The sequence below is a fragment of the Bison bison genome, unplaced genomic scaffold, assembly GCF_000754665.1.
Source record: "Bison bison bison isolate TAMUID 2011002044 unplaced genomic scaffold, Bison_UMD1.0 scf7180017845551, whole genome shotgun sequence".
Classification (NCBI taxonomy): domain Eukaryota; kingdom Metazoa; phylum Chordata; class Mammalia; order Artiodactyla; family Bovidae; genus Bison; species Bison bison.
The window spans coordinates 83,915-97,092 of NW_011476124.1; the positions used below are offsets into that span (position 1 = coordinate 83,915).

The 13,178-nt window shown below is 43.3% G+C and overlaps 1 pseudogene; it reads right to left on the minus strand.

Moving 5' to 3' along the window:
• Positions 1-12,846: 12,846 nt before the first annotated feature.
• On the minus strand, positions 12,847-13,083 carry LOC104985432 (annotated as a pseudogene).
• Between the last annotated feature and the right edge of the window lie 95 nt (positions 13,084-13,178).

The window sequence follows — 13,178 nt, forward strand, 5'->3', positions numbered from 1 at the left end:
AATTTGAACTCTGTTTCCTCTGCCTTTTTTAAAACCAGCTTGATGACATAAGATGCTGTGTAATGGAAATGTCCATGCTCTGGAAGTTGCAAATCAAGGTACAGCCTTCACATATGTACAATTGGAAGGGCCTATTGAGTGTGTTTACCCATGATCCTTTCTCCTTCAGTTGACATCACTAGTGGAGACAACTGGGCAAGGGAAGAAAGCTGTTTGTGTAGATGGAGCCAATCAAAAACCTGGATTCATCTAAGCTTTATCTGTCTCCATCTAATATACCTGGACAAAGCTCACTTTGCTTTAAAAGTGTTCCAAGTAATGAAATCTAGATATAGCCAGCACTACCAATTTAAGTTTGGGTATAAACCCAATGTACATTTGGATACCTAACTCCATCGCCTGGACAGGGAATTCCTCTCAGACAGCAATAAGGACTGTGCATATTCCCTTTATCTCTCCTTGGAGCGTAATCTTATGATTTTTAGCAACACAGGGAGGACTCAATCTGTCACCCGTGTGTGTGTGTGTGTGTGTGTGTGTATGTGTGTTAGTTGCTCAGTCATGTCCAACTCTTGTGACCTCATGAACTGTAGCCCACCAGGTTTCTTTGTCCATGGAATTTCCCAAGCAAGAATACTGGAGTGGGTTTCCATTCCCTTCTCCAGAGGATCTTCCCAACCCAGAGATTGAACCCAGTCTCCCGCATTGCAGGCAGATTCTTTATAATCTGAGCCACCAGGCAAGAGGTCTGTCACCTTTGCCAAAATCCAATTAGAAAATCTTTGATCCTTTTTCCCCCAAAGAATGGAAGGAAGGAAAAAACAGTTCAAGGTTTTTTGACTTAGGAGTATTTCCCCAAATTAGTGGTTTTGCTCCCTTTTCAGAATTTTTCCTAAACATCTATAGCATACACAGATACATAATGTGTTTGTATGTTGACTTGTTTGTTTGGAGGAAGACTTCTGTTTGGGAGAAGATGACATAGACATACTTTTCTCTATTTCTCCCATTAAATACAACTGAAAACCCTGGATATTATATGTAGAACAAACATAAGAAGAATTCTGAAAGGTGGAAAAAAGAAAGCAGACTGGCTAGGACCCACCAAACAAGACAGTAGTGAATTCCATGGGTTTTTTTTAACCTTGTGCATCCCAGACTCGATGCTAGGGAGGTCAGCAACCTGGAAGCGCTAGCATGGATAGACCAAAAACTAAGCTCTGATAAAGTCTGCCATCTAGCCAAAAAACCAGAAAAGGGGTAGTCTACACACACACACACACACACAGAGAGAAAATAAACACTCTGTTCCAGCCAAATGCCCACTGAAAAACTGTGGAGCCACTCACATCCACACCAGCAAAAGCCAAGAGGGAAGCCTAGACTTCCAACCTCATGAGACTGTAACAAGACACCCCACGCTGGGGTATGTCAGAGAGGCCAGGTAGGGAGCCCATTCCCACAGACCAGTCATTAGGCTCTTCCCCATTCCCTGCAGTGTCAGTGGGGACCCGTGGGATGGTCTGCCCAGCAGTAGGAGAAGCCCCAGCCCTTCAGGTGTCAACAAAAGCCAAATGGGGACTCTGGACTTCAATCTCCAAGTAGTAATGATAAGGCAGTGCCCCTCCTCTCCCTGCAAAAGTGGTGTAAAAATAACCCATTCAAACCCAGTCAAACAGAAGACACAGGGTTTACCTGGTGTACTAAAGGTTGGGGATTCGCCTGCCAATGTAGGGGACACAAGTTCAACCCCTGGTGCAGGAAGACCCCACATGCCACAGAGCAAGTAAGCCCTTGCACCACAACTACTGAGCTGATGTGCCACAACTACTGAAGCTCACCACCCAGAGCCTGTGCTCCACAACAGGCTCTGTTGAGAAACCACTGCAGTGAGAAGACAGCACATCGCAAGGAAGAGTAGCACAGCTAGAACCAGTGCGCAGCAATGAAGACCCATCGCAGCTAAAAATGAATAAATCAGTCTTTAAAAAGTGAAGATCCAGAGTCTATAACAAAAGGCAAAATTATCCAGGTTTCAGTAAGAAATCACTCATCATATCCAGAACCAGGCAGATCTCAAACTGAATGAAAAATGTCAACCAATAGATGCCAACACTGAGATGATAGAGATATTACAGTTATTTTCAGGCAGCCATGATAAATATACAAATTACAAATGAAAATTTTTATACCTTAAAAATACAGTAACCAAATTAAAAGCTGAGCAAATGAACTCAATGGTAGAATGGATAGGACAGAGGGGGGAAAAAATCAGTTAACTGGAAGATAAAACATAGAAATTACAACAGAAAAAAATTAGACCAAAAAGAAAATAAAAGAAAGAAAAAACAAACAAACAAAAAAAAACAGAGCCTCAGGGATCTTTGGGCCTATAACAAAAGATTTAACGTTTGTATATTTGTATCATCTCAGTCCCAGAAGATAAAGAGGGCAGGGCTGAAAAAAATAGTCAACGTAATAATGGCTGAAAACTCAAATTTGCCAAGAAACATAATCCTACAGATTATGAAACGAAGCAAAGCCCTGACAGGATTAACCCACAGGAATATACCAAGATACATCAAAATTAACCTTCAGAAAACCAAAGACAAAGAAAAATTATTCAAAAACTACCAGAGGAAAATGACATCTTGCCTATAGGAGAAATTAATTATGTTACCATCCTAGAGGTCAAAAGCCTGAAACGGGTCTCTCCAGGATCAAATTAAGGTAATCTGAATGTTTGTGCGTGCATCCTCAGTCATGTCCGACTCTTTGAGACTCTATGGGCTGCAGCCTGCCAGGCTGCTCTGTCCATGGAATTTTCCAAACAAGAATCCTGGAGTGGGTTGCCATTTCCTGTTCCAGAGGATCTTCCAGACCCAGGGATAGAACCCACATCTTCTGTGTATTTCCTGCCTTGGAGGTGTTTTCTTTACCACTAAGCCAAAAGCAACAGAGCTCTAGTCCTTCTTGGGAAAGCCTGTTTCCTGTCTCTCAAGACACTAGAGGCTACCCATATGATTTGTTTCATGGCCTCCTCCCTCCATCCTCCATTCAGCCAGCAAGCCCATGCCAAGTTCTTCTCACACTACCACCCCTCTTTCTCTCCTTTCTGCCTCCTTCTTCTAATTATAAAGACCTCTGTGAATGCCATGGGCTCATTTGGATAATCCAGGATAATCTCCCCATATTAGGATCAGCTGATTATCAACCTTAATGATTCTGCAAACTTAATTCCCCTTTTGCCTAAAATATCCATAGGTTCCAGGGATTATGACATAGACATCTTTCAGGGGACATGATTCTGCACCACACTATTGAAAATATCCTTCAGAAATGAAGGGAAAATCAGGACTTCCCTGGTGATCCAGAGGTTAAGAATCCACCTTGCAGTGCAGGGAACGTGGGTTTGATCCCTTGGTCGGGAAACTAACATCCCACATGCCATGGAGTAGTTGAGCCCAACGTGCTGCAACTCCTGAGCCAAGGCACCACAACTAGAGAGTCCATGCAGCACAGTGAAGGGCCCCACATGGCCACAACCAAGGCACAGAGCAGCTAAATAAATACATACATTCTTTTTTTAAAGAAGGGAAAATCAAGACAACCTCAATAAAGGAAAACTACAGAGAATATGTCACCACAGATCTGCCTTAAATGAAGGGCTAAAAGGAGTTCTCCAAGAAAAACTCTTGGAACATCGTAAAAGAAGAAAGAATACACTAAGCAAAAATATGGATCAATACAATAGGCTTGGGTTTTCTAAAATGTGCTTGACAGTTGAAACAAAATTATAGCACTGCTGTTTGGAATAAGCACTAGCTAAAAGCATGAAACCTGTATTTGAATCACAGTTCTCCTGCTGGTTGGTCATATTCACTGTCTATGAGTTGCAATAATTTTGACCTGACCCCTCATTTTCTCGTTTACAACCTGGGGGAGATAGAACTCGTTAGATATCTAAAAGGCCTCCATCTAGAAAATCTGTGATGTTAGGCTGTGACTGTCATTCAGTGAATAATGTCAAATGCCCTATCTAAAAACCAGTGTGATAGTCCATTTTAATTCAGTAGTTCAGTAAATATGCATCAAACACAAGCCCCTATGCTAATTCCCTAATTCCTTATTATTTACACTGGTAAAAGGCCTTGACCAGATACTTACATCACCTTTAAATCCTGCTTCCGGGCATTAACCTTTCCTATCCCACCACCAGCACCACATACAACACTTCCTGCCCTTAGAAGCATTCTAAAAGAGGCTGCTCCCACCCAGCTTCCCAACCTGACTTCCATCGAGGCCCCTAAGGCATTCACTGATTGTAAAAAGTATCACTTCAAGAAAATGAGAAGATGAGCCACAGACTAGAACAAAAGATTTGCAAAACACATGTCTGATAAAGGAGTGGCATCCAGTGGTAAAGAACCCTCCTGTCAATGCAGGAGATTTGAGTTCGATCCCTGGGTCAGGAAGATCCCCTGGAGAAGGAAATGGCAACCCACTCCAGTATTCCTGCCTGGGAAATCCTACAGACAGGGAAGCCTGGTGGGCTACAGTCCATGGGGTCTCAAAGAGTCAGACAGGACTAAGCGGCAGAACAGAAGCATCTAAGATATGAGAACACTCAAAACTCAATAGGAAGATGACAACCCAATTTTAAAATGAGCAAAAGATCTGAAGAGACACCTTACCAAAGACGATATACAGATGGAATATAAGCATGTGAAAAGATGCTCAACATCAAATGTCATTAGGGAAATGCAAATTGAAACAATAATACACTACTACACACTTATGAAACTCCAGTATTTTGGCCACCTCATACAAAGAGTTGACTCATTGGAAAAGACTCTGATGCTGGGAGGGATTGGGGGCAGGAGGAGAAGGGGACGACAGAGGATGAGATGGCTAGATGGCATCACTGACTCTATGGACTTGAGTTTGGGTAAACTCTGGGAGTTGGTGATGGACAGGGAGGCCTGGCGTGCTGCAATTCATGGGGTCGCAAAGAGTCAGGACACAACTGAGGGACTGAACTGAACTGAACTGGCACACTTATTAGAATGGCCAACGTCTAATATTCTGAGAACACCAAATGCTGCTGAGGTAGTGGAGCAAAAAGAACTCTCATTCATAGCTGGTGGAAATGCAAAATGGTATAGTCACTTTGGAAGACAAAATTAAGCATACTCTAACCCTGTGAACCAGTAATAAAGATACATACAAGGAAGAACAAGGTGAGAGAATTTGCTTCACCAGATATCAAGAGTTATAAACAATATGGTATTTGATACAAGAACAGATAAATTAATGTACTAACAAACAGATAAATTGATTTACTGAGCAGAAATCAGTTTGTCATGGGACTTCTCTGGCGGTCCAGTTGTTAAAACTCCACTCTTTCACTGCAAGGGGCACAGATTCAATCCCTGGTCAGGGAACTAAGATCCTGTATACTACATGGTGTGGCCAAAAAACAAACAAACAAAAAAGTCAGTTTATCGTTACACAGTAAGGCATACTATACTTCTATAATGCTTACCTAGGAACACTCTTACACATATATGTCTGGTGGTACACAGGTATAAAAATGTACACAATGGCATTGCCTATAGTATTCCCAAGTAGTGCTCAATCCCTCAGTCATGTCTGGCTTTTTGTGGTCACATAGACTGTAACCCGCCAGGCTCCTCTGTCCATGGAATTTTCCAGGTAAGAATATTGGAGGGGGTTGCCATTTCCTCCTCCAAGGGATCTTCCTGACCCAGGGATCATACCCAAGTCTCTTGCATCTCCTCCCTTGGCAGGTGCATTCTTTACCACTAGCACCACCTGGGAAGGCCATAATATTCCCAAATTGGAAACAAACAAACAAAAAATTTGAACTCCAATGCAATCGTGGCAAAGGTTGTGGGGAGGAGATAGTGTTCAGATCACTTGTGTCTTCAGCTCATAAGTCACCAGGCAATGAAGAGTCATATGGAGAAGACTATACACGATCCAGAAATCCTGGATGGGACTCGAATGTGTCTTTTGGGAAGGAGGGGTGTGTATTCTCCACGTGGGAAGAAGGGTGAAATGGATATTGCGCCCAAAACACCAGGAGGATGGACTGCTGCAGAGACTGCCAGCTGATTACTGAAACACTCCACCTCGTCCTGGCCACACAGCTGAACTACATTTCCCAGCCTCCCCAGCTGTGTAGGTGGCCAAATGACTGGATAGTCGCTAATGGAAACTGAGCAGAATGATAATCACCCCTTCCAGGCCTGGTCTGTGAAATCCCCCAACGTGCCATCCTCTGATACTTGCTCTTTCCAGCTTGGTACAGCCAACCGTACACGGTGACCTTGGAAATCCTGTGTTGGAAACGGCTGAGGCACAGATGGATACAGCCTGGGTCTCTAATTCAAAATGATTGGACCAAGCAAAGCAGTATTCCAGAATTTGGAACAATACATAATACAATCCAGATACGTATATTTGCTCAGGTCCACATTCCTTCATCTTAAACTCTTGGGACCAGTTATGTTTCAGTAGGGCTTCCCTGGTGGCTCAGATGGTAAAGAATCTGCCTGCAATTCGGGAGACCTCGGTTCGATTCCTGGGTTGGAAAGATCCCCTGGAGGAGGGAATGGCAATCCACTCCAATATTTTTGCCTGGAGAATCCCATGGACAGAGGAGCCTGGCAGGCTACAGTCCATGAGGTCGCAAAGAGTCAGCCATGACTGAGCGACTAAGCACAGCACAGCACATGTTTCAGTATCCCGATCTCTGGAGATTTTATTGAGGTAAACGTAGGCTATGTATTATACACCAGTCTATGTGAATTACATACCTTCCCTGACCAGCTCTGGGACAGCCTCTCAGAATCAAGCACATTAATATTTCTTCTGGGGACTTCCCTGGTGGTCCAGGGGCTAAGACTTCTCGTTCTCAATGCAGGGGGCCCAGGTTTGATCCCTTCAGGGAACTAGATCCCACATGTAGCAACTAAGAGTTTCCATGCCTCAAGTGAAGAAAAAAAAAAAAAAACAGATCCCACATGCCAAAACTAAAGATCACATTTGCCACAACTAAGACCTGGCACAGTCAAATTAATTCAGCCGCTCAGTTGTGTCCTCTTTGCGACCCCATGGACTGCAGCACGCCAGGCCTCCCTGTCCTTCACCATCTCCCAGAGTTTGCTCAAATTCATGTCCATCGAGTCAGTGATGCCATCCAACCATCTCATCCTCTGTCGTCCCCTTCTCCTCCTGCCCCCAATCAGAGTCTTTTTCCAATGAGTCAATTCTTTGCATCAGGTGACCAAAGTATTGGAGTTTCAGCTTCAGCATCAGTCCTTCCAATAAACACCCAGGACTCTCCTTTAGGATGGACTGGTTGGATCTCCTTGCAGTCCAAGGGACTCTCAAGAGTCTTCTTCAATACCACAGTTCAAAAGCATCAAATTAATTAATTAAAATACTTCTTCGGAAAAATATGAATATTTACTTTGAAATGAAGTCTATGAATAGTTTCACCTGTTCAGGACAGGATGAATTTTGGCATTAGACTACCTAAAAACACTTTTGGTTTTCAAAATTTTGTGGATTTCAGGATTGCAGGTGAGAGACTTTGTGGCTATGCAGCCAAATCCCATAGTAAAATAAAGGTTTAGAAGTAATAAGAGAAAATAAATAATGGGGGAAATATTGGTTTCAGGGTCAGGCTATGCCAGTGACAATGAAATTAAACTTTGTTGAAGGGATTCTCCAATCAGGAGGCTGATGTGATGTCAAGCCCACACTCCATTGGCTCAGCCTTTTGGCCACCTTAGTAGCAGAGGAGGCTGGGAAATATAATTTAGCTGATGCCTACAGTGGGCTGGACTAAGGTTTGTTGAGAAGCTGACGATCTCTACAACAGTCCACGCTTCTGGTTACCATTGTGAGGCTGTACCAAAGATGATGAAATTAAACTCCATTGAAAGGATTTTCCAACCAAGAGGTTGGTAGGGCTGTTTTGATCATCTAGTTTTCAGTTGTTCCTTGTGAACTGTACTGCAGATCTGAGGGACCCTCTCCTGGATGGGGAAGATCCCCTGGACAAGGGCATGGCAACCCACTCCAGTATTCTTGCCTGGAGAGTGCCATGGACAGAGGAGCCTGGTAGGCTACAGTCCATAAAGTTGCAGTCAGACACGACTAAAGCGACTTAGCACAGCACAGCACAGCACAGCACTCGGCTGTGTCCTGGCTGGGAGCGCCCTTCTGGCACACCCTGTCTTGTCTGGGCCATGCCTTCTCCATCTCCACAGATTTCTTTGGGTCCATCAGTTTCTGCTGCTGCTGCATTGCTTCAGTCGTGTCCGACTCTGTGTGACCCCATAGACGGCAGCCAACCAGGCTTCCCCTCCCTGGGATTCTCCAGGCAAGAACAGTGGAGTGGGTTGCCATTTCCTTCTCCAACGCAGGAAAGTGAAAGGTGAAAATGAAGTCGATTAGTCGTGTCCAACTCTAGCGACCCCATGAACTGCAGCCCACCAGGCTCCTCCGTCCATGGGATTTTCTAGGCAAAAGTACTAGAGTGGGGTGCCATTGCCTTCTCCAATCAGTTTCTGACCCAATCACTAATACCAGCTCCACAAATACCCCATAATTGTGAATATTTGTGATGTCTGATGTGCATAGAAAAGTCTATTACCAGTTACCTGGGGTTTAAATTAATGTTTAATTTATTAAAATTGTGAGTATAAAACACAGTTTTGCTCAAACCTTGACATTCAACTTACAAATCTTGAAATTCTATTTCTAAATGTACTAATTTTTTTTTAAATTGCTTCCACTTGTTCTTTGATTGATGTTTAAATCAACTTGAACAGATTTACATTTCTTTAGCAATTAGTTTCATCTACAAAGTTAGTAAAATTTCATAACTGTTTTATACCATATTCATATGCTTGATATATCGGATTTTTTTTCCCCTTGTGCACTTCAATTGCCTGACAAGGTAGACTTAAAAATACTCACAAAATCATTCTTATAACATATGCAGCTCTTGTAAATCTAATTACTTAATTCACTATGTTCTGCTGTTTGATTTCTCTTAAATGTTCTAATTATTTATTTTTTTGTTTGTTTAAATTTGTTTATTTATTTGTTTATAAACTTGAGCAGTGTCTTACACCTTTCAACTAAAAATCATAATTCTGAAATTAACAGATATTTCAAGTTGGAAACACAAAGCTTACCTTAACATCAAGATATTACAATTACTTCACAGTCTCTATACTAAATTCTACACCTCCTCAGGAGACCAGTTTGACCTTGTTGGAAAGGCTGAGGTTAGTAGGTCAAAAAATTAGTGCCGTAAACAATTGGCTGTCAGATTGAAGAGCAGAGCAGGAGAGCTAGGGGGCTATAGGCAGTCACAGTAACCCCCTACCTCCACCCCTGTGAACTTAGACTTCTCCAGGTTGAGTTACCTCCGCTGACCGCAGGGTGAGCTTTCAGCTGGACTAGCTCACAGTTCACAGCAGCTGCTGCTGCTGCTGCTGCTAAGTCGATTCAGTCGTGTCCGACTCTATGCGACCCCATAGACGGCAGCCCACCAGGCTCCCCTGTCCCTGGGATTCTCCAGGCAAGAATACTGGAGTGGGTTGCCATTTCCTTCTCCAATGCATGAAAGTAAAAAGTGAAAGTGAAGTCGCTCAGTCGTGTCCGACTCTTTGTGACCCCATGGACTGCAGCCTACCAGGCTCCTCCATCCATGGGATTTTCCAGGCAAGCGTACTGGAGTGGGGTGCCATTGCCTTCTCCATTCACAGCAGCAGGGCATCTTTATCCCACCTTGGGTAGATGGACTGCTACCACACTCCCACCTAGAGGTCAGCTAATTTCCTTCACTTATTAAATCCACTGTATTTTTCTTTGGGGGGCTTTCCCAGTCACTCAGCAATAAAGAATCTGCCTGCAATGCAGGAGACATGAGTTCGATCCCTGGGTGGGGAAGATTCTTGCCTGGAAAATTCCATAGACAGAGGAGCCTGGAAGGCTGAGGTCCATGGAGTTGCAAAGTCAGATGCAACTGAGCACCCTTTTTTTAACCTGATCCTGTCAATGGCCTCTTTTCTCTAAGCCTCTAATTAAGGGTCATCAGACCCACCCGCATAAACCTCCTATTCCTTTTCAAACCTGCCTGACCTCTAAGACCTCACACTCCTCCCATATGTGCCTAGCCTGTCTTTAAAGACCACAGACCTTTCTTCCAAAGAAATCGACATCTTCCTCCAGCTCAATCAGCCTTGCATTGCATTGGCCAAAGAGTTCATTCGAATTTTTTCTGTAACATTATACAAAAACTCTGAATAAACTTTTTGGCCAACCCAATATTTTTCCTTCAAAATTTCACCTTTCTTATTCCAGGAGAAAGGTCAAATCCTATATTGTTATTTTGTTGTTGCTGTTTTTAAGCAGTTCTTTCTTGACTCCTTGAGCAAGCATGTTTCTTAGACTCAGAATATTCCAGACACTGCCCTCTTGAATTGCCTTCACAAGCCCTTGTATATAAGGGTAATAAGTTCAATTATTTTTCTATGTCCACATGAAAATGGCATGAGTGAGTGAGTGAAGTTGCTCAGTCGGGTCCGACTCTTTGCGATCTCGTGGACTGTAGCCTACCAGGCTCCTCTGTCCATGGGATTTTCCAGGCACTAGTCCTGGAGTGGATTGCCATTTCCTTCTCCAGGGGATCTTCCCAACCCAGGGATCAAACCCAGGTCTCCCACATTGTAGACAGACGCTTTATCATCTGAGCCACATTCTCCATGAAAATGGCATATCCTCTGTTAAATAAGCGATCTTCACTCCTTTTGATATCTTCATTGGAAAAAAATATACCACCCTTGGTAGCTAAAACCACAGTCCAAAATTCAAATTCTTGGCCAAGGACTATATACTTGACCAAAGGATGATAAAGGCTACAGTTCCAGAGCTACCTGGAGATAGTTGTGGGTATCTCTTGAGAGCTTGTGGATAAGCCTAATGACCTGAGATATTGAACTCTCCACATTTCACTCCCTTGTCCTTCACTGACACAGTTCACAAGGACAGGTACGGCCTACCTGGGCCTGCACAAGGCTCACGGACACAGAGTCAGGAGTGAACGTGAAACTCAGCTCCTTTTGAGGTCTGAGCTCAACCTAAATTCTGACTGAAAACCACTACAGAACAAAAAGCTATTCCATCCACCAGTCTTACCTGGAAAGCATTTATAGCTAAGATCCTGCTTATTTTGAGCAAAGACCGTCTATTGGTGAACTAACCTCTATTTTTGCCTTACTATAGTACCAGGTCACCTCTGACCATGAAGTCAGCACCTGAAAGCCAGTGAGCTCTTGCTTATAGAGATCTTAGCCACTCCTGTGGCTAAGATCCGCCACCTATTAAAAAAAAAAACTCTGTGCTTATTTAAATCAGCCTGAAAACTATGAAAATAGCCACTCTCCCATGGGCATTGGCCACAATAACCTTCTGTAAGCTGCCAAGTGAAGAAAAACCCAGGCATGTCTAGCTCCAAAGCACGTGTTCAAAACCACAAGCCCGGGGACTTCCCTGGCAGTCCAGTGGTTAGGACTCTGAGCTTCCAATGCAGGGGTTTCGAGTTCCATCCATAGTCGGGGGAACTAAGATCTCACATGCTGCGTAGCACAGTCAAAAAAATAAATAAATACACATTAGAAATAAATACAATCACCATTTGTTTTTTTTCTACAAGCCATGCTGTCAGAGTCTGGGGGCGGTGGCAGAGGGGCAAGGAACTTCAGCGATCCTGCCATCCCCTAGAGGCCATGTTTCAAAGACCCCTTCATCGTCTGCCCATCTTCCAATAATTAATGATAATGATAGCTCATGTATATTATGCTGATTCTGAGTTGCGTCAGAAAAAGTGATTTTTTTAAAACTAAATATTACAATTTATTCCATTTTCATGATTACAGGCATTACAGGGCAGGGTGAATAAACAAGGCAAACAAAGCAACCTCTTTTCCATCCCGCCCCACCCCCATTTAATCATAGGCAGCATTTTGGCATTTTTACGATATACAGCTGGACTTAATTCATTGACATAGGTTGGAAGCTGGCAGCACCAAATCTTTGTAGTTTAGGATCTTTCTCCATAGCCACTTCAAGAGTTTTAATTCCTGAACTACACCATGAACTCTGAAATGCAGCATTCATGAAGCTTTTACATCTTAATATGAGCTCTGACACCTCTTGTTAAGATAGGGAACTGTCTTAACAGGAAGACTGAAATCCATCTTCCTCTTGGCTAACCCAGTCCACCAGCAACCTTAACAGTTAAATTACTATATAAAAATAAAACGGCGCTCCCAAGCATTGACTGCAACTGTTGTGCTGGGAACCCTTTCTGGAGCACTAGTTCTCTCATAGAAAAGAGATCTTAACCAGTTACTTCCAAGAACAAATAACCCCAGTAGAGTGTCTGTAATGTCCTTCAAAGAATGACTCAGGGTCAGGCAATCTTAGACATCCTGATAAGGTTACAAGTCTTTTCATACAAGACATATTTAAAACTAACCCCAGACCAAGTATTACAACCATAATCCCCCAAAATCCCATTATTTAGAACACCGAGTTCCTGCTGAGATGCCAAAGCCAGAAATCTCAAAGCAAAGAGTGACAGTTTATCATCTTTTACAAGTGAGAGAAAAATATCAAGGAGGAAAGGAAACTCCTCCCTCCTAAATTAATCAAATCAATGCTATCTTCAGTTCTGACAAGAACCAGAGTCCTCAATTTCCTGATTTGAGATGTCCATTTTCAAGGTGACTGTCAAGGTCAAGAAGAGCTTTCAGGCTTTTCTTTGCCATGACCCATGAACTCCAGTCCTTCAGCAGGAATCTCCTTCTCCTTTATTGCTTTCTGATCTGAACACACTGATGGTAGTGCTTGAAGAGGTCAATGCATGGGTCCCTGGAGCAGTGCGCCCTGAGGAACTTCTTGGCAAACCAGTGACTGAAGCACTGGTGGGTGCACGCATTTCATGTTGGTGCAAGCCTCCCCTAGGCTGTTCATGGCGTGGGCCAGAAAAAGTGATCCTATTGAAGCCTCACTGAACCCTTGGAGTAAGCAATTCTTTTGACAGCCAATGAGCCATCACTTAGAGAAGC